The sequence below is a fragment of the Panthera leo genome, chromosome B3 (genome assembly GCF_018350215.1).
Source record: "Panthera leo isolate Ple1 chromosome B3, P.leo_Ple1_pat1.1, whole genome shotgun sequence".
Classification (NCBI taxonomy): Eukaryota; Metazoa; Chordata; class Mammalia; order Carnivora; family Felidae; genus Panthera; species Panthera leo.
The window spans coordinates 107,552,578-107,565,619 of NC_056684.1; the positions used below are offsets into that span (position 1 = coordinate 107,552,578).

Sequence of the window (13,042 nt, forward strand, 5' to 3'; positions counted from 1 at the left end):
TATTTATCAGGGTTGAGCTTACAATGATACCTTTTTGCTAATTCTTAGAACCGAGAACAGATCAAATAACTCAGATGTGTACTTTTCTGACTGATTTGAAGGCATGATAACATTTTCCATTTCATGATAACTTTCTCAACAATGTCATGAAAAGGGATATATGTAGAAGTATTTGAAGACATCATCAGTTTCTCCAAAGGCTGGGCATGGCTCCATCGGTGTTGATCTTTTCTTCATTGGTGATGGACCTATACCTGGATTTACTGTATCAAGGGTTTGTTGTGATTGGAGTAGCTTGTCAGTGAATTCATGATCTACATCAGCTACAAGATCTCACTTTGATCTGGTACCTAATTGTTATTGTGTATGTTGTTGCATGGGATGTATCTGATACTCATACTGAGAACAGCAGCCATTCATAGGCAGGTCAAGAACAGGGTAGGTGTAAGCAGGGAGGAATGTCTGAGAAGGGACTCATTTAAAAGTGCTTAGTCTGTTCATTGGCGACCAGTTTTATGCTTTGAGCATTAAGTTTACCTATATCAATATCACTATTGTGGGGATTTGGGGTAATGAAAACTCAGATGATGAGTTAGGGTATAATAACTCTTAATGCAAGTTGATAGTGTTCGGATGCCGTTCTGTAGAAGGGACTGCATATCCCGGTATCACCATCTTATCTAATGCTTACTTAAAATCTGCCCAGGTGTGTTCGATTTGGCGCATATATACTAAAATTGGAATGATATGGAGGAGATTAGCATGGCCCCTGTGCAAGGATAACATGCAAATCCGTGAAGTCTTCCATATTTTTTGTATGATTCCTTTGACAGTTCATATGAAAGTTCCTTTTATAGTTCATAGTGTCATGTCCATCATAGGGAAAGCAATGGAAACAGAGAGTAGATGAGTGGTTGCCTAGGGCTGATGGAAGTGATTGCCTTTATGGGTGATGCAAGCGTTCCAAAACTTGTGGTGATTGTTTCGGAATTGAAAAAAAAAAAATCCACCAGGTAACGATACCTGGAGCAGTTCTTTATAACAGAGGACTTGAGGAAGGATTCGCTGACACAGACCGAAGCTTATCTCTGGGAGAGAACCATCAGGATTTTATTAATATATTAATAAGTGATGATTCAGTAGTACTCTAGTATTTCCTGCTGGCCCCTCGGTGAGGACACTGTGGGAACATTCATCCAGGATGCAAAGAGAACAGTTTCATAGTTCTGCTCAAGTGTACCTGTGACAGGTCATGTCTTGTTCCACGCCTCTGCCTCAGGTGTTGCGGGGCCCCCGTTGGAGGCCTCTGATTCCTCCATTCTTGGTCGTTGCCTCTGGGAATGCTCGTAGGTCACTCTAAATCCAGTCTTTATGGGCCTTCTCTCTAATATGCAGAATATTGGCTGCGTGCTGGCTGTGTCTGTTTGGACCATGAACTGCTCATGGACTGAAATGGGCCCATAGACCAGCTTTGTTTTGCGTGTGGCCTAGTACAATGTTTTTGAAGTTTTCCCCTGTGAACTCTTCAGACAGGGCAGGGCTCTCCAGAGCACTGCCTTAGCCAGCACCTGTTGTTGTCCGAATTCCCTCTGACGTCACACCTCCCCGTCTCCATCTCTCACGTTGTATCTGAGCATTTGTTCAGTGTGTTTATTCAGCGCTGTATGGTAGCTATGGGGGCACTTTTAATCGTCTTTTAAGGGGAAGGATCACTTCTTTGCTGGAGTCAACTGAAAAACACTTTGGCTTTGCTGAATACCATAAAGGTTCCTCTCTTGGACTCTTAGCACCCCAACCTACCCAGAGGATCTCCCACTTACAGCTTGGGGTGATGCAGAGTTTCACTGTTCTGAGGAGTTTGGGGGAAGAGTAAAGAGAGAAATCTTTGTTTTGTTTTATAATCCAGGAGATAAGTCAGGCTTTATTTCTTATTTTTATTTATTTTTTATTTACATTTTGTTATTTTTTTAATTTACATCCAGATTAGTTAGCATCTAGTGCAGCAATGATTTCAGGAGTAGATTCCTTAGTGCCCCTTACCCATTTAGCCCATCCCCCCCCCACAACCCCTCCAGTAACCCTCTATTTGTTTTCCATATTTAAGAGTCTCTTCTGTTTTGTCCCCCTCCCTGTTTTTATATTATTTTTGTTTCCCTTCCCTTATGTTCATCTGTTTTGTCTCTTAAAGTCCTCATGTGAGTGAATTCATATGATTTTTGTCTTTCTTTGATTAATTTCAGTTAGCATAATACCCTCCAGTTCCATCCATATAGTGGCAATTGGCAAGATTTCTTTCTTTTTGATTGCCGAGTAAGATTCCATTGTAGATATATACCACATCTTCTTTATGCATTCATCCATTGATGGACATTTGGGCTCTTGCCATACTTTGGCTATTGTTGATAGTGCTGATATAAACATGGGGGTGCATGTGTCCCTTCGAAACAGCACACCTGTATCCCTTGGATAAATACCTGGTAGTGCAATTGCTGGGTTGTAGGGTAGTTCTATTTTTAGTCTTTTGAGGAACCTCCGTACTGTTTTCCAGAGTAGCTGCACCAGTTTGCATTCCCACCAGCTGTGCAAAAGAGATCCTCTTTCTCCGCATCCTCGCCAACATCTGTTGTTGCCGGAGTTGTTAATGTTAGCCATTCTAAGTCAGGTTTTTTCGATAGTAGGTCACTTTTAGTGATTCCTTCAGCTTCATGAATGCCCCAAAACTTCTTTTCTGGTGTTAGTGTTAATTCTTTCCTTAATAGACTCTTACAGACAGAATGCCCTGGGAAATCCTATCGAGGATCTCTTACTGTGTTTGAGATGTGAGGTTGGTGGTGGAAGGGCATCAGCTTCAGATGAGAGTGACTGGCTCTGCTCCCTGTATTTCCTAGCTGTGTGGCCTTGAGCAATGGTTGCCTTACATGAAAAACATGGGGCTAGTGGCATCTACACCCAGGGTGTTGTGCATAAGCAAGCATGCACACACCCACAAAGGGCTGCATTAGGACCTGATGCAGATTGTGTACCTACCCACTTTGGAAGGAAATCCATACCCAAGTTACTCCACATACTTTGTGGAAGTCATCTAAAAGGCACTAAGAAAAGTCTGATGACATAAATCTCCTTTCTTGGACATTGTTTCAAATCCTAGACAAACACTGAGCTTGGCACGTGTGTCATATTCTGGGAGGGTGCAAAGTACATCCTGGTGTGTGTGTGTCAGAGGGCCTTCAGTAGGAGTTACCATAGTCAGTGAAGCTGTGAGTGGGAGAGAAGGTGTGGAAGGATGGCTACCTGTGAGGGGAGCATTACTTTGCCAGTTTCCTGCTGGCTGGGCCCTCGGGAATATATGTTGCCCCTATTCCTAAATCTGCCCATTAGAGCCAATGCTACCCTTAGCCCTAAGTCACTCCTTGAGGATCTAGATAATGTCTAGATTGATGCCGCTGGCATTTCCTTGTCAGGACTGATTGTGTCATGGATTGTGTGGTGTGTGTGTGTGTGTGTGTGTGTGTGTGTGTGTGTGTATAGACCAGCCCTATTCATGAGCAGCCCCACTGCCATGGGTGCTTTATAGGAATGTTGATAGGACAACAGATAGGGATTAGAGGTCTATTCTCCTGTCTAGCATGACCAAGGGAGCAGTGGATCCAGGCATTCCCTCTTTGGGATTATATTGAAAACCAGACTCTGTGGTTGGTTAGTTCTTTAAGCACAGATGCACAATTGCAATGAGTGCGTTCTTCCAATAGCTATGTTAAGATGCATGAGTTAATGTTTTCAAGACATTTCTAGGTCCCAGAAAGAAGGTGTGTTTTAAAGGCAGATTGTATAAACTATTGGCTATTAATTTCTTACCTCTAGAGGATCCAATATTAAATGCCAGGGCAGACATTGTAAATTGTCAGGCAGCATTAGCCCGTCTTCTCCACCTTTTTCCCCAGTACCAGGTTTTTGTTAGGTCTGGTCACCAGCCTGACCCAAGTGCTGCCCATCAACTTGGAGAAGCCCTGGGTATTTACGTTGTTGTTTATTCAAAAATTGCAGTTGGTTCACTCCATGCGGATATTTTTATAGTATTGGCCTCTCCCCAAATATTTGCCTTAGTTTATTAAATTACTTTCTCATTTATGAGTTAAAGTGTGTGTTGACTTTCGTGATTTTAATTGTACAGGCTTGGTTGTCTTTGTACTTCCAGATGGTGTCCCTTGTTTGAGTCCATAAACGGGGTTTGTTTGCTTGCTGGCTTGTTTAGGGCTTAACCACCACCCAATTCCTTCTTAAGTTAAAGATGGTGTTATTATGTTCACGTGAAAATCCATTTTAAATGTACAACTTAATTACTAATTAAAATAGCTCCTGTGCATTTTGGAGGCAAAACTGCAATTTTGTTGCATGTGAAGGAAGAACATGCACTGAAAAAGGATGAACTTTTGTGTGGATTGTAGGTAGAATATTATGAATCCAAAGGACTGAAGGTAGGCTCAGCTGTTTCTGGGAAACCTGATGGGTATCCCCAAGGTACAAGTAAAACCTTGGTTTGTGAGCATAATTCATTCCGGAACTGTAATCTAAAGCACTCATATATCAAAGTGAATTTCAAGAACCATTGGCTCAGTTGTGCTCATGTTCAGCATCACATACTACTCATATTGCAAGACTGCTCATTTATCAAGTTAGCGTTTATTAGAAATATTAGAAATATTCCTTTAAGGAATAGAGGGGGAGGGTCTGCTGCCTATAAAGGCAAACAGAGTCAAGATCTGGGTGTTTTTTCCTACTTTTAGCATCATTTCTGGCCCATGGAGTATAATGATGTAGGCTCTTGTGGCTAAATTGCTCCTTCTTCATCCCCCTCATATTCTCGGATGCTCCCTCTTCCCCTCTGTCAGGGGGAACCCAGTGGGCTTCCTGAATTGAGGAGATAGATCTGAATCCAGGAAGAGTATGGCAGCTGGAGGACTCCGATAGAACACCAGGAAGGAGACAGTTACCCAGAGAACGAGAACTCCAGGGAAATACAAAGTGTCCCCCTTGAGGATTCACTTGAGTGCTGATCAGTATATAGGAACTACCTGAGGCCAGGGAAAGAGCCATCTAAAGGATCAGAGAGAACTGTTCTGGTGCTTGCTCAGGGCCAGGAATAGTGCCTGTTACTACTAGCCAGACTATAAAACCTCAGGATTCATGGAGCATTGGGTTGAGTACATGGAAGGGTCTTGGCTGCCTAGACTCAGCACTGTTGTGGCTCACCTAGCAAATCTAAAAAGCAAGATCTGATAGGATCAGACTATTTCCAAGAAACTTGACTGTGTCCTCAAACAAAGCTCAAGAGTATTTATATGATACAAAACTATCCAGTACTCAACAGGTGGAATCCACAATGTTTGGCATCCAGTCAAAAATTCCCAGGCATGCAAAGAAGCAAGAAAATACAACCTGTAATGGGAGATAAATCAGTCCATTGAAAGGAACCCAGAACTAACACAGATGTCAGAATCAGCAGACAGGACATTAAGACAGTTATGATAATGATCCCATATGTTCAAAAGTTAAATACAGAGATGAAAGGTTAAAAAAAGGAAACAAATTGGATCTCAAGCATTATGTTTCTTTTAATCAATCCTTACGTTACTTCCTTATGTTTCTAATCCTTATGTTACTTCCACCAAATCCACATGACCCAAACCTGGTCCCTACTAATGTATCCAATTCCTTAGCTCCTGCTGGTCCACTTGGTGTTCTCTTGAGCCCAGACTCCAGGGTCATTACTGCAGTACTAAGTCAGTGATGCCTAAGAGTTAGCTGATCCTTTAATCCTCCTTCATGCTTGCCATGCCCATGCCAGACCTGCACAGTCATCCTACAGTCCTGGTCCTGGGACAAAGAATGCTGCTGGATCCACTGGTGTAGGACTTCTCGGTGTACCCAGAAAAAATCCTAGTTTGCTTCTTGTGGGTTTTTCAGGGACTCCAAGACCCTCATATCTGTAAGCCCTTCTTTTTTTTCTTTTTCTTCTTCCATTTATTTATTTATTTATTTATTTATTTAGTCAGTCTTCAAAATTCTGATTCTATACTCTGCTGAGAAAAATCTGGCAGTGACTTGCATCTGTGTATATGCATTGTCCCTCAGTCTGGCCATCTCCTGTCTGCCTTTCTGCTGGCTGCCAAGGAAACCTTTCTTCTCGCAGAGGCTATACCCTTTACCTGGGCAGATCCAGCCTCTCTGCCCTCTTGCCATATTCTTGCTTCCTCACTTGTCTGACTACACCTTGCAGGGTCCCTTATTCTCCCTTGGTTGCTTCTCCTTTGTTGATGTTGATGGAGAAAAATTCTTTGTTTGATCCTTGGCTACTATCCTATGTCTTTCCTCCTTGTATAGCCAAGTATCTTTACAAATCCTCTATACTCCTCACACTCCTTTTCTTCTCATTCTCTAGTTCTCTCTTGTTCAGATGCCTCCTGATTACAAAAAGTGCAGTCCTTTCTTAACAATCTTCCACTGTGACCTTCCTGCTGTATTTGGTTCTGCTTACTCTTCTTCTGAGAGCTTACATCACTCCTATGAATCTGTGTCCTTTATTCTGAGTGGTGGTCCTCCACACCTACAGCTCCTTCTCCCACTCCCTTCAATGACAACTCAACCTTCATCATGCTTTTCAGGACCCCCATTTACTCTGTGCCTTGATTCCTGTGGAATCAAGAAAATCACATCAGGTGTGACCTCCCTGACACACGTGAGACAGATCTGGGCTGCAGACATAGAGGCAGGGATAGAGAGCAACAGGCTGAGTGGAATCTCCAGATGAAAACAGTTCCCCATGTTTAAAACATTTTTAAGTAAAGCTTTATGCACATTGTGGGGCTTGAACTCATCACCCTGAGATCAAGAGTCACCTGCTCTACCAACTGAGCCAACCAGGTGCCCCCAAAAAGATCCCCAGGGATGTGAGTGAGGACTACATCCTGCTCCTGACCTTATCTACACTCCCACCCATTCTCATTCTTTAGCCTCTATCCCAGAGGACCTGTGCTCCTTCAGGGACTTCGCTTCCCTACCTCTAACTTCTCCATTTCCCTTACTCTTGGTTGCTTTCCCCAACCTGTGAATGTGCCAAGCCTCCTCACCCTAAATGTCCTCTAGCACTTCCATGGGCAATTCCAATTCACGTCCTCTTTTTCATCCAAATGTCTTGAGAGTGTAGTCTGTGTACATTGTCTCCACTTCTTTGCCTTCTGTTTTCTCCTCCAGCTACTACTGAAGCTCTCTGGCATCCTTCACCATCATCTACTCAATTAGCTCTTGATGAAGTAGCAAGGACATCTGTGTTGCCAGGTCGAGTCAGCAGCTTTCGGTTCTCATCTTACTGGAGAGCTCTATTGCATGTGATGATGCTTACACTCCTTCCATTTCAGGGCCCTACACTTTTTGGCTTCTACAACTCTGAAGTCTTCTGATCATCTCTGCACCATCCTGACTCTTCTTTCTTTGTATTTTTGGACTTCTCTCCCTCCCCCTCCAGTTTATATTCTCCAGGGTCAGTGCTCAGCCCATGGCTGTACTCATGCACATCCCTTGGGATCTGTTTTCATCTGGGGATTTCACTCTGCCTGTTGCTCTCTCCCTCTGCTTCTATGTCTGCATCCCAGATCTCTCTAATGAAGGCCAGCTACCATTGCCCAGTCACATGCTGGACATTCCTACCTGAGCTCTCACTCATTCTTTGAATTAGCAAGCATGCATCTTCTATTCCCATGTTTTGTTGAATATGATGAAAAAAAAAAAAAAACATTCCCCCTCAGCAGGGTGCTGTACTATTCTAATCCTTCTCCCATTTCTTTGTCCTTCCTTTGTTTGCTTAACAGGCCTCCATTCCTCATTCTCGATCTTAAAAGTGGGGACACCAGGGTGACTCAGTCAGATAAGCATCCAACTCTTGTTTTCAGCTCAGGTCACGATCTCACGGTTTGTGGGATTGAGCCGGGTGTGGAGCCTGCTTGGGATTCTCTCTCTCCCTCTCTTTCTGGCCCTCCCCCACTCTGGCATGCGTGCATGCATACACATCCTCTCAAAATAAATAAACATTAGGGGCGCCTGGGTGGCTCAGTCGGTTAAGTGTCCGACTTCGGTTCAGGTCATGATCTGGCAGTCCGTGGGTTCGAGCCCCGCGTCGGGCTCTGTGCTGACAGCTCAGAGCCTGGAGCCTGTTTCAGATTCTGTGTCTCCCTCTTTCTCTGACCCTCCCCGGTTCATGCTCTCTGTCTCAAAAATAAATAAATGTTAAAAATTTTTTTTTAAATAAATAAATAAACATTAAAAAAAGTGGACACCCATCCTCATAAGGTCTTTCCTCTTGGGGGAGACTGTCAGTTTTTACCTTTAGCCTCATTTCTTCCCATGAACTCTGGTTCTATGGTATCTTTCAAACACCTACAACTCAGACCTCAGTCATCATCGTCCTTGCCAGTCAATCGCTTCTGCTTCCTCCATTTCTGTCATTGCTGCCTCTCTTCTCCTGGACACCCAAGCCTGAAACCCACATATTTCCTCTACCTACATGTTTTGTCTCTCTAACCAAAGCAAAGGCAGTTTGAAGTTTGCGTTCTGTTGTGTAGCCTGTACTCCACCGACTCACCATGCTGATATATGAAGCTTTAGTGAAGCAAAGAGAAGGTAGAAGGAGAAGTGGTTCCTACCGTTTCCCATTTTAACAAGCATCTGCAGAACCTCCACCCTGTTCAACTTTGACATTTAAGTAGTTATGTCAGAAATGATATTTTCGGATGAGATTTCCTCTAGACTTTTATTTTCAGCCAGAAAGAGAGCTAGGGGACAGGATTAGCCATTCAAAGATGAGGATATAGAACCTGTTTAATGAGGCTTCTCATTGGGGATATTTTCAGGAATTCTATTAACAGTACTTACTTTAGATTATACTATGTGAAATCTAATTTCCCTTTGGGTAGTGGATTCCTTTACACTACATTGGACCAATTCTATAACTGTCCTGTTACCTTCATTTTTTCTTTCAGCTTTATTGAAGTACAGTTGACAAAACTGCAAGATATTTAAAACGTACGTCATGGTGACTTGATACACACATACATTGTGGAAGGATTCCCACCACCTAGTTAATTAACACATCCATCACTGCCTTCAGGTTTTTTTTAAGTTCTCTGTAACTGTGGTAAAAGACACATAATATAAAAATTTACCATCTTAATCATTTTAAGTGTTCAGTTCGGTGGTATTTATTATATGTGCGTTGTCGTGCAACGACCACTACCATCCATCTCCACAACTCTTTCTGGAAGCTGAATAGAAGTTTTATAGAACTGAAACTCTATGCATTAAATAATAAATTCCCATTCCCTCCCCTGTAGCCACTGGCGGCCACCCTTCTTTCTGTCTCTGTGACTCTGACTACCCTGAGTATCTGGTATGAGTGGAATCATACAGAATTGTCCTTTTGTGACTTGTTTCACTCAGCACGATGGCCTCAAGGCTCATCCATGTTATAGCAGGTGTCAGAACTTCCTTCCTTTTTAGGACTGAATAATAGTCCATTGTGTGTAAATACCACACTTCGTTTATCTATTTATCAGTTGATGGGCAAACTCCTATTACTGTTTTAGACTGAGTCCTGTTCATTTTGAAAACTTCAGTCATACACAGCTGAGACCTCCTTGGCTCACCTCCCCCAGGTTTGGCCCAGCTTCTTGGAGTGAAGAAGAGGGTGAAGTCTTTTTGTTTGTTTGTTTTGAGGTATAATTGACAATATCACATGATATTAGTTTCAGATGTACAAGGTGATATGCTACAACTAGATATTGTGAAATGATTACCATAGTAAGTCTAGTTAATGTCCGTTACCATATATAGTTACCAAAAAAATTCTATTTTCTTGTCATAGAAAATTTTAAGGTCTACTCTCTCAGCAACTTTCTAATTTTTTTAAATGTTTTATTTATTTTTGAGAGAGAGAGAGAGAGCGCGCGCACACAAGCATGAGCGGGGGAGGGGCAGAGAGAAAGGGAGACACAGAATCTGAAGCAGGCTCCAGGCTCCGAGCTGTCAGCACAGAGCCTGACACAGAGCTCGAACACAAGAGCTGTGAGATCATGATCCAAGCCGAAGTTGGACGCTTAACCGACTGAGCCACCCAGGTGCCCCACTCTCAGCAACTTTCAAACACGCAAAACGGTATTAACTATAGTCGCTGTGCTGTGCTTGACAGTCCCATAATTTATTTTATAACCGGAAGTTTGTATCTTTTGACCCCCTTCAAGGACGGTGAAGTCTTGTCCTAAGATCTAGCATCCTCTCCCCTTCTTGTCCCCCGAGAGTGATTTTCTTGGAGCCTGTCTCCTCAGCTTCAGGTTGGAGTCCTTTTCAGGTTCATTCTGACGTTGGGGGAGTGGTACAGAACTGGTGTATCGTGGGGTGGCGGTGGGGTAGCTGTCTCCAGAAAACCCTAATGGGAGGGAGCCCTCAGAACTTAGATGATGGCTACTTAGTGTCTTTTGTCCTGGGCTGAGAGGAAAAGTCCCACCTAGCATCCTGCTACACTTAGAAAATCAAAGGGGACCTAGTTCTATACATTTATGAGGGCAGCCCACAGGGACTCCAAAATTCTGTCTTTCTCCTGTCTTCCTCCTTTCAGTATTCTTCATACCTGAAAAGGAGGGGCTTGGGTCCAGTATAGGATGTGGATTAAAGCCTCCTCATTAATCACTGACAGCAACTTCAGTCTGTCAAGACAAGACTGGTCCTCGGAGTAAGACTTCTTTGAAAGAGCTTCCCTCTTATTGTCTGTACCCCAGACAGCTCTACCGAACAGAACCCCTATTAGCGTCTTCCTTTTGGCAATCTTTCCTGATCTCTCATTATCAGTTGAAACAAAAGAGCCTTATTTCTAGGGCTGTTAGTACAGCACAGTGGAGGGAAACTCTTTAAATGGACTGGCTTAGTGGTTTCTAACCCTAGGTTGGTTATCGAGGCCTTTTCTGTATTTCCCCGAGTCTTGTGTATGTGTAGCTATTTGAACCATGTCTCTCGGGACTACTAATATACTTAATGGAAAAATTCAGTGCATTCAGGAAAGTCTCTAATTGGGTTTAAAAATTTGTTTCAGAAGTATCTAAACACTAGTTGCACACGTTAGACATAGTTTGCATTCTGAGAGGTTGGTTGTGGAGTCCTCCTCCCTTCTAAGGGGCTCACCCCAGCAGTTCTGGACCCACAGCTTGGGAATGTCCCAGGACCCACTCTTCTTAAAAAGAAAATGAAAAAAAAAAAAGCCTATAGTGTGATTAAATCTTTATCTTCTAAGACTTGATAATCTAAATGAAAGCGTCTGGGTTGAAAGTGTGTTTGTGTTTGCAGTTTATTGTGTGTGAGGGCTTTTTTGTGTGGATCCTTCTGAGGACTGATGAGGAAGCCACACCAGGGTTGTTTCTCTGCTGCAAGGGTTGAGGCAAGGTCATCCAACCCGCTGATTGCACTTGAAAAGGGAGAGTGTGTCTTTTGCCACCTCAAAGGGCAGCTGTTTATTGAATTTCTCCACCCTCCAATTGTTTTACATATGGAATGGTTCCTGGAGAAAGATCTAACATCTGCACAGGCCTATCCTGTTCCACGGCTGTGTTTACTGAAGCGAGTTCTGTACTCACATTCATACACTGCAAGCCGCACGTACAGCGTGAGGAAGGGTCCGGCCTGCTCTACAGTTTGGGGAAGACTTACTTGGGAGCATGTCCAATGGTTGACAGGTCAAGCTCATTCATCCATTCATTGAATATTAGGTTCCTGGTGTGCCAGGCCGTAGGACACAGGCTACCGTGATCAAGCTCACAGCCTGGAGAGGAAGGTGGTCATGTAAACACAGTTCAGGATAGTGTGTTATGGTTAGTGCCCAAGTGCCCTGGGGCACCTCTTGGAAGAAGGCTTGATGGCTTTTGGAGAGAGAGAGAAAGAGATGGAAGATGAAGCAGGGCTTAGAGGGCCACGCGCGATGTGTCATGTAGGTTCTGTCTTTATATCTGGAAGGATTAGCCTACGCGTGGGCTGTTAGTTTCATTTGCTGAGAGACACCTCAGAGACCCTCAGAGTAGCAGGAAGCCTTCATGATAGGGTAGACAGCTGTAGTTATCCCCTCAACCTGAGAATCAGAATTATTCCTTTGGTTGGCATCAAAAGGTGCCACTTAGTCCATGGGTTTTGCATAGGAATTAGTAAATAGAGAGTTCACCAGCAATGACTGAGTGCTGCAGGACCAAGGACCGAACATTGGAGCCCAGGCCATTTTCCATCCTGGGAATTATGCTCTGCCCCTTCCTAAACTCCCATTGTGGTTTCACATGAAGAGGCCATTGTTCACTTTCCTTCCTAAAAGAAGCAATATATTTAACTTCTGGCTCTCTGCCTAACTGATGGAGACCTGATCTCTATGGAGCCAACACCCGTGGCTTCCCATCGGGACAAGCCCTCAGCCTCTGTCTGATCTTTCCTACTTTGGTTGAAGTTACTGTGATTCTACCCTGGCACAGAAGGAGGTTTGCATTAGGTCCTACTAGGTGGCTACAGCTCCTTGATTCCCACTCAGGGTTTAACAGAAAGAGAGACGGGGCCTTAGCTCTTTATAGCAGCTAGACCTATTACGGGATTTTAAAAGCCAGCGTCGGATGTGAAAATCTGTACTATCTGAGCACTTTGAAGCTCAATACAAAAGAGTCTTTATCATGTTGTTGAATAGTTTGGGTCCCGGCAGGTGTCCTAGAGCAGAAATTTTCAAACTTATTTTTAAGCAACAAAATACTTTTTTTTCCCCAGATGAAATCTACAGAATCCAAATACTGCAGGGTTTTTTAACTGCCACAAATGACCTTTGGGGTTGGATAACTTTTGTTATGAGGGCGGTGCTGTGTACTGTAGGCTGTTTAGCAGCATCCCTGGCCTCCACAATCCAGATGCCGGTAGCAAACCACCCCACCCCAGCTGTGAGAGCCAAAAATGTCTCCAGACACTGCCGAATGTCCCTAGG

At 43.5% G+C, this 13,042-nt stretch overlaps 1 protein-coding gene and 1 non-coding gene across 2 annotated transcripts in view; both read left to right on the forward strand.

The window, feature by feature from the left end:
* Positions 1 to 13,042, forward strand: part of PRKCH (protein kinase C eta) — a 230,632-nt gene that overhangs the window by 82,690 nt on the left and 134,900 nt on the right. The window lies entirely within an intron of this gene.
* LOC122223285 lies at positions 711 to 814 on the forward strand. Its single transcript, XR_006204170.1, has one exon. It is a non-coding gene; the product is annotated as a U6 spliceosomal RNA (small nuclear RNA).